The 9180-nt window shown below is 34.8% G+C and overlaps 1 long non-coding RNA gene across 1 annotated transcript; it reads right to left on the bottom strand.

Moving 5' to 3' along the window:
• Nucleotides 1–4613: 4613 nt before the first annotated feature.
• On the bottom strand, nucleotides 4614–8965 carry LOC112974913. Its single transcript, XR_003256409.1, has 2 exons — nucleotides 8867–8965; nucleotides 4614–5903 (listed from the first exon to the last, which is right to left on the bottom strand). It is a non-coding gene; the product is annotated as an uncharacterized LOC112974913 (long non-coding RNA).
• Nucleotides 8966–9180: the final 215 nt, after the last annotated feature.

The following is a 9180-nucleotide window of genomic DNA, read 5'->3' as shown; positions in this document are numbered from 1 at the left end:
CAATCACAGAAAGTTTCTGTAATTCCTAAAAGGTTAAAAATAGAAAAGCAGTTAAGGGATACACACATGAAACATTTTGTGATATTTGATCAAAAAATCACTGTAGCTTGTAACTAATAATCATGAAACAGTAGGATTTTGGTTGTTTACTTTATGTCAAAGTAGTTTTTCTCATAGTAAGTGCTTTTTATGTAGTAAGAAGCAAAATTAGTTTGTTTGAAATGCCAGGAAGAAAATGAAAACAATAAATTTCATATTCCACAGAATGAAGCATCAGAAATAAATATACACTGTTTTTACAACATCAGGCTTCAGAAAGAGAACATTTGACATTTAGGGTAGATTCTTTGGAATTAATTAATGGTTCCAATTTAATTAGAAGAGCACTGTACACTGCTTGAAGTATATTGCAAAACTCACCTCTGCAAGTGAACAAACAACTGTAGAAGTGGCTCATTTCTATTCATAGCTCTGTATAAAAAAACCCTTTTTTCCTTTGGCTTACACTTCACTGAAGGTACTACAATATTTTTTTTGTTTATTCCTCTCTCAACTGCATACTTAGTAATACACTTTATTTCACCATATTCCAATCCAAACATGAAGCCTTCCTATTAATATTAAAAAAAACTGAAAAAATGCAATGTTTAGCTAGTCTGTATTCTTTTCTCATAGGTTCCATATCATACAACAAAACAAAACCAGAAAAATTAACATCCATCACAGCCAGTCTTAAAAACAAAACAAAATAACAAAATTACAAGAACTGACTTTTCCTACATCTTCCTTTCATGATTTTTTTCTCCTAACATATCAGTAATAAAGAAACTACTTCTACAGCAGTGAAAAAATTATGATCTGTATGGCTTTAAGCAAATAATAATGCTTTTAAGTCCTTACAAGTGAATTAAAAGTCACATCTTGTTTCAGTGATAGGGTGTTCATTTTTTAACCAAAAGCATTTGAAACACACTTATTAATACTAAAGACTTCACTTACAAATGAAATACTGATAATAGAGATGCACTGTTTGCTGCATCAAAATCAAATTCTCTAATAAGAAAGGTTTGAAATCACAAATTTTAAATAAGCAAACTTTTATTACTACTGGAAAAAGCCCTCTTTAAATTTTTTCATACATTTCAAATATGTTGTCACCTACATACCAACATTTAAACACTGCCCCATGAATTAGTCTCTTTTGAACTAGCATACTTACCTTTTTCATCCCCATGTTTAACGAATACAATTCAAGTAGCCTTCAGCCACAGATCGAGATTTCCATCCAACACACAATCAGATAAAGCTTGCTTTCCAATTGTAACTAATGGAAACAGTGCTAAGAAGTAGTGACAACAAATTTCCATGTGTTTAAATTGATAGCTTTGCGGGTAGGGGAAAAGGGAAAAACAGAGATGAACCAAAAACTGACAAAATGTTTTACTTGAATTTTGCTGAAGACCTTGTGTCCCCTGAAAATCAGGAACTTGTGACTTGATCTGCCTTTATTTATGTATCATAGTAAGGAAATGATTAACATTCATGATGTCACTGTTTGAATTTTCAGTAGCAGTTCAGCATAAAAGCATACCCAAAACATTTTCCAGATTCACAGTAGTTTACTGTGTATGTGTATTGCCACCTAGAGAGTCAAGATTATAACTGTAGGTATGGAAATAATTAAGCCAGCCCAAGCATATTAGCTATTTTAAAATGCTTTATTGAACATAGGCTTTGCTGTGCTAAACAAGTAGTCCATGCAGCCTAACATCTCCTACAGCAGCTATCATCAGATACTTCCAGAAAAATACATGAGAATCCCAACAATGAATCTGCCATAAACAGAACTAGCTTTCTAGTGCAGGATCGTTATTATACCTGGAGCTACTTAGAAACATGTATTTGCACTCTCGTATTTTCTATTTTAAGGGACCTGTGGATTTTCCAAACAGCCATATAAATAGGTGTGTACTTTTTAATGTCCATTAAATTCTTGGCTTTGCCAACAGGAAAAAACATCAAGCAACAACTGCCAAAACAGCAGGAAACCTAGTAAAATTACTGTCCGTCACCATATTCAAATTATTGTAAATGCTGCTGTGCCAAAGATGGAGCCAGCCCTGAAACTACTGCTACATCATACTGTTCAGATGGCCAGCTCTGCCTGCGATCATCTGTTGTCCCTCTTATTCATCATTACCTACCTTCCATTCCCACTTTTTTTTTTTCTTTTTCTTTCTTTCTTTCTTTCTAGCAAAGTTCACTTACCCAAGACTTGGTCATTAATACAGCACATTTTTGGTAGCAGTTCTTCACTCTCCTGATTAGGAATGAGTCTGAATCTTCTCCTGGAGGCTTACCTATCACTGGAACCATGAACATAGTACAGATCAAGTAACAAAACAACCCTTTAAAAATAGGCCTTGAGGTTACAAGGAGAAGCAAGTAGATAATAATGCTAATAATACTTAGCTGTTTAAATCTACTTTGAAACATCTTCCACTTCAGCAATGTACCTGCTTCTGATCAGTCTCCTCATACCCAAATTGTGCTACTTCCACATGCAATGCCCTCATCAATTTGGGTAATCTCTGTGGTTCAGTCTTTTTTTTTTCCAGACTTTGTGATCATTGGTCATATGCACTTGTCATTTGACTAATTTATCATGTTTTTCACAAAGGCAAAATAAAAACAGACATCAAGGACAAACAAGCACCATCCTCCAAAGTACACAAGACAATGATTTCAGAAACGTATACCAAACCAGATGCAGGTGAATTTGCAAGCTGCAGTGCAGCGAAGGACACTCCACTCTAAGGTCCTTAAGCAAGAGCAATATCCAGACCAGCTCAACCTCCTATGGAAGTTTTTTGACACTGAATGAACTGAAGTGATGGACACAGAATCCATCCCACAAAAACAATCAGAACAAAATGATGGACCAGTAATAGTTCTCTTTTATTACGTTTAATTACCTTCCCCCCACCAAGGAACCCAAGTTTTTCAGCTGAGCAACACTGCCTTTTTCTTTACTCTTAATTTTGATAGAGATTCTTCCTTTTAGAAAGGAAAATTTTACAAAAAAGCAAACTGCCAATTATCTAGAGAGAATATAAATGACATTTTTCTGAATGTTTATTTCAAAGGAAGATTGTCAGCTTAAAAAAAAGTGCTACCAAAAAGGTGGTAGACACTACACCTGCTCACAAGTTGTCTTAGAATTTCTCTGTGCTGATATTTTATTCTTTTAAAATAACATTTTCTCCTCCTATTGGATATAGCTAGAGGGAGAGTTTACTCAGAGCCAAAAATAGCACATGCATGCAAATTAAAATGTCTTTAGCTTACTTATAATTTATGTACACCACTTGAGCTCTAGCTCTTTGAAAAAATGAAGCCAGAAGTCACAACCAATGTTCTGGTAGCCCAGAGTGAACACACAGGGTCTGGAGATACCAATCTGACAGCAAAAACATTTCTTGATCATGCTTTGTGACAGTTCTAATGCAAAGTTTATGTACTCTATCAACACCCCTTTTCCCTGCCCAGCCTTTTATGTTACCCAACCTCTCAAACTCATTTCAAAAGGTTTTCCAAAGCTTTTAAGTTTGCTTCTACTCGCAAACAGATGAATGGAAAAAATGAATCAGCTGAGCAAATGCTCTGAAAGCAGCAGTAACATTCCATCCCGTAACCCAGGCTCCAGGACTGGAACAAGCCACGAGGAAAGTGTTCGCCTAGAGCAATTTGCACATAAAGTACTCCGAAACAATGGTGAAGCCTTTAAATTTTTAAAGGGATTATTTATTTTGTTATAGAAGAGCATATAAGGAAGACAATCATAAATTTTCTTTGGTAAGTGTTCAGTGAATATGGAAGGAAGAGAGATTTTTGACACTAAAGTGCAGCCTACCACTCAGATGGACTTTCTGTATAAGAAGCACCAAGCAGATCTTAATTATAAAAATGTATCCACATAGATATTAGCTAATATTGGGAAATACTGGCTCCTAGGAACAATGGATGGTGTGAAATCTTAGAAATACCACAAATACAGGAGTAAGAGATGTGACTGCACAGAAATCATCAAATGCAGTAAATTAGCCAGGGTAAAAAAAAAAGAAAAAGAAAAAAAAAGGAAAAGCAAAAATATATTTCCTCACTAGTCTACTTTAGTTACAATAAACATGTAATAGTGGATGCATTCTTACCAGAAAAGGAGTTTGTTTTCAAAAATCTGAGCATCTCTTAAGAACAATTTGATATACTTGGACTTAAAAAATACAAGAATGTTTGAACAAAATAAATATTGAGGTTTTAAATATGTATCTCACTACTCCAATAGCAGTTAGAAGCCAACCTGAACAAGCACCATGAAATGCTTGAGTCACTAAGCTACCTCCCTTCTTCTGCAAGCTCTAAAAGACCCAACTATGTAAAACAATCAGCAAAGTAAAACTACAGATAAATACTGAAAAAGTTTCCAAATGCTTACTAGTAGGGTTGACAAATCGACGTTTTAAGCAAAAAGACCTAATAACATGACAAAGTTACAGAAGCAAGAGTCTTAAGAGACAAAGTCAGAAAATGCAAGTAACAATAGTCTCAAAATGTTCAAATACACAAAGGCAAAACTTTATTGCTCTTTAACAAATACATTATCAAAAATTCACAAGTTGCCTTATTCAGAGATGATCCCAACAAAAATCCCAGACGTATTCACTACACTTAAATACAAATCACATTTTCAAGGTCTGATAGTCTGCCAATACAACTTTAAATTTCAGTCTATTATTGAAGACAAGTATTTGTAAAATAAATTAAAAAAGCATTAACTTCAGAATTCACAACAAAAATCCACTAATTCAGTGAAATTGTGTAAAAAAAAAAAAAAAAAACCTGCAAGATCTATAGTGTCTGCAAAAACTGGACCTCAGTCAGTTAAGTCTTAAAAAGAGTACATGATAATTTTACACTGCACTAACTTTTCTTGACAGCTTTGCACATGCCTGCCATTTCATCACCAATTGGTTCAGAGCTAATGTCACAAAGAACAGGAATAGTATTAACTTGAGAACGGACCAAAACCCCAAAAGCTAGCTGTTCACTGCTTTGGGTGATCACTAGGAGACTGTGAAGCAACTTTTAGAAGAGCAACAGCTTGTAGAAGAAAAGAATCCCTTTTCCTTCCCCATCCTCACCGCAGCTGTTTTCGGTTTGCACAGAAAGGGAATGTTCAGTTTGGTTTTGGTGGGTTCTTATTTTTTGGTTTAGCTATTAAAGGGAAAAAATGCACTAGGAAACACTGTGGTTTTGAGGAATGTGTGTTTTAAAATAAATCCACAAGATAACGATTTCACCTTCATGTATCGCAATTACAACTTTTTGTTCATAACAGGCAGAATGATTTTCCATTTCTTTCCCATATGTTACATATCAAGCTGTTTCTTACAATAGCATCCAGTTACGATTTTTGGTAGTTTCCTTTTAGTTTGTCTCCATGTTTTCAAGCATTCTTGCTAGACAAGCATAGCATCCTCCTCACTGGATATATTAATTTACCTCTCCAGCCAGCTCACTGGTAAGTATCTAAAAGTGATTCTTCCATCAACTTAGACAACTCAATCTTGCTTTTGCAGACTGACATAACACTGTTTCTTCAAGAAGTCAGAAGCATGCTAATTTTTCTCCCAGGTAGAAAAACTTGCTTCCTGCAAGTAGATTTACAGCTGTGAAATAACTGATCAGGTCTCCATTTCAGTCTCCATGGTTTCAGCCCTTGAAGGAGTTTTAGTTTCCGGTACAGTCTCTCCATCTAGATCCTGAATGTCAGACAAATCAAGAGCAGGCAGTGGTGCTCTCCAATACAGGAATGAGTTATATTGACAAAATTCTTCTTCTGGCTTTAAAAAGAGACAAACAAAAACAGCAACAAAACATTAATGTATATCGCAGCAGTAAAAGAAAACAATAAAAAAGCTTTTACAAAAGAAGCTAAGCCAAGGAAGAGTTACTCTACTGTTCTATATGGACAGATCTTATAATTTTATAAGGAAAAATATGAACCATTTCTAAGGAAAACATCACAGAAAATCTCAACCAAATCATAGTTTATTTTTATCACTTCATATAATTTTACAAAGGACTCTGGGAAGAAATTTCCTCTGGGAAATACTAATAACTCCACCAATTTGTTCCACTTGGAGTATTTGCAGGGAACAAGGCTGAAAAACTTGTGCAATTCTTTTTGTACTTTGCATATGTAAAAATTGTTCACTGCCTTTTCCTCTCACAATGCTATATGAACACCATACACATTTAGAAGCTTGTATTCCAAAAAATGTATTTAACTATTTTGCATCCACTTAAAGAACAGTATTTGCAGGAAAAGTAAAGCCCTAGTGAGGGTTTCTACCACATTGTGTTTCTTCATTTCTTCATCTACTTTTTGTATGTGAGCATACAAAAGAATAATCAACATTTCTTTTTGGAACAGGGAGCGGAAAGCTTAAGACAAGATAAATTGTATAGGAAAAAAGTGGGAGGAACATGTATTTATCTACTAGCTTACTCCGTTGGTATATGCCACCACAAAACTTATTTTTTCCTTCTGTATTAGAAAATACTCTGTCTGCTTATAATCTTATGTCATTATTAAATGCACAAATGTGCAATCCATGCACATTTCTATGAAAGTGATGCACTTAAGAAGTGAGCAAAGAAATTCTCAAGTCATTCCTTAGGTCTTGAACATGTACTTTGTTCTATTACATAAAAACAATGAGTACTGCCACATACCTAAAATTAATTATTTCCAGTATATATTGGTTTAGATCATTTCTAACATGCGATTAGAATTTTTAAACATTTTACTTTAATGAGTCAGTTTGAACACATTTTGAAAAAAAAGCATTTTTAACTACTAAACTGGTATAACCAACTTTCAGTACGGCTCTTGAACGAAATCATGATCTGTCTGCTGTCTTTGTAACAGAATAATAAAAACTGTAATGTCCAAAAAATCCCAGTAAGTATTGACACTAAAGCCTCTCAGACACTGGAATAACATGATGCTTTTTTTTTTTAAAATAAATTTACTATATGTTCCATATAAAAATAATTTTTCTATTTGTTACAACACAAACTTCTTGCGGACAACAGTTTGTTGTACTAGGTTACTTGTGTTTACTGTCAAAGCCTGCATTATTTATGATCTGTGATAATTAAAACAAGGATATAAGGTGAGGATATTTTATAATAATAGGATTGCTGTGTGCCTGTAGAGTACTACTGATGTATCAATTTGCTCACTAGGAAAAGATTATCTTCAGGGAAGTTTAAAGAAATAAAGTTCCTATTAGTTGAGATTGGGACCAAAAGCAGTGAAGTAACGAGTTCCACAGAAACAGGACTGGTTATACAGAAACTGGAAGAAAGCCAAAATACAAGTAGCTGAGAAAGTATTCTTTTCTTCAAAATCAGACCACCATTGCGCTAGGTGCTTTGTATGCACCAAGGAAACGACAGCACACTCATTCCACAGAGATTATAATCTAAAACCATACAACTGCAAAAATACACACACTCCTAATTTCAGGTTCAGATTACATATTGGATTAATCTGAAGAGTATTCAAGTCTTCAGAGCAGCAGCATTTCAGCTTATTTGCATCTCCCAGAAAGATTCAATGTGAAAATGAGCAAAACCGAGCAGTGCAAAGGACAGGAGCAAACACTTGAAATTAATACATAAAATGAGTAACTGAGTACCAAATATTCCCATCGAGCTAAATATCTTTCAAAACAGGGTCTGAGAAAAAATGCTAGCCATGTAGGTTACATACAGCAAGCTAAGTTAAAACTCAGTTTCTACAGATGAAGTTGTTTCATTTTAAGGAGTTAATTTCCTAACTCTAGTTGCAAAGGTATGCTTGCAAATGTAACTCAAATAATATTTCCTTTTTGGTGAACTGCTGTGTTATTGGTATTGCTCATAACTTTACTGAACAACAGTAGGAAATTAACACTTTTCTTATCATGCTTATTACTCTAACAAGTTTTGCAATAAGCCACAAAACAGCAAATAATGCCAACTTCAGAGCTGTAAAAGTTATCATCAAAAATATTTGTTCTTATGAAAAATTTAAAAAATACAGGTAGGACACACAAAAGATGGAAGAAAAACCTCTTCTCTTAACATTAACCACACAGAAGACAGAAGAAAAACCCCTTCTCCTAACATTAACAAAGCATTATTTTAAAGTGGAAATATTTTATACAGTACTGTACTTAGGGAAACAAACTGTTTAAAAATACAGTCCCACAAGAAATATTTTATATAGGGAAATATGCAACTATATATAAAATCTTCCTATGAAATTCTTTCAGGAAGTATTCTCTCACTCTTCACTGGGTAGGAATCCAGGGGGCTTACTGCTTTGCCTACCACAACTAAACAACAACTAACTCCTCTAGGGATAAGTAAAGAATTCAGCATCATATTTGCAATGGAGTAAAACCGTTCTGTAGAGCTTGGCTCAATTTGTCACCAAAAATTTCAAAAGAAGCCTTTTCTCTCTTCCAAACTGAAAGATATGCTTGTATTTAAAAGGTCTAGTTTAAAAAGGTTGCATTATTTTCCTTGTGCATATAGAATTTTTTTCTTGATTCATTTATGTCTTAATTCCACTAATAATCACAAAAAATGAAAAAAATGGAAGAACCCGAGAAAGATAAGCCACAAGTGTGTTTACAGATCATAAAGAGGTGTTACACTATTGAAGGATCATTTTTTTCAAAACTAGAAACTAAAACTAGAGATCAAAGTCCATCTAACCCGATTAGACTCCCTGACTTTTCCAACTCACTGGATCAAATCCTTTACTTTTAGTTCAAAGGTACAAGTGGGAGGAGAAGCGAGTTCACATATATCAAACTCCCACGCAGGTATGAAATTTAACTTCGCACTTTACTTCTGCAAAGCCAAAACTTCCTTGGCACCGCTATTTCGTTTCCTGACCCCGCGGCGCGCGGCAGGGCCGAGGCCAGGGCGCGCCGCCCCGGGCGCTGCTCCCAGTGAACCAGGAACACGAAAGGGCAACTACGCACGACGGTATTCAGCGCTGGTTACACGACCTCTGGCATCGCTACTAAATGCTCTTCCCAAACAAAAAAGGTAAAA

This window comes from Apteryx rowi, unplaced genomic scaffold (assembly GCF_003343035.1).
Source record: "Apteryx rowi isolate R43461 unplaced genomic scaffold, aptRow1 scaffold_638, whole genome shotgun sequence".
NCBI lineage: Eukaryota > Metazoa > Chordata > Aves > Apterygiformes > Apterygidae > Apteryx > Apteryx rowi.
This window is presented reverse-complemented; position numbering and strand designations above follow the sequence as displayed.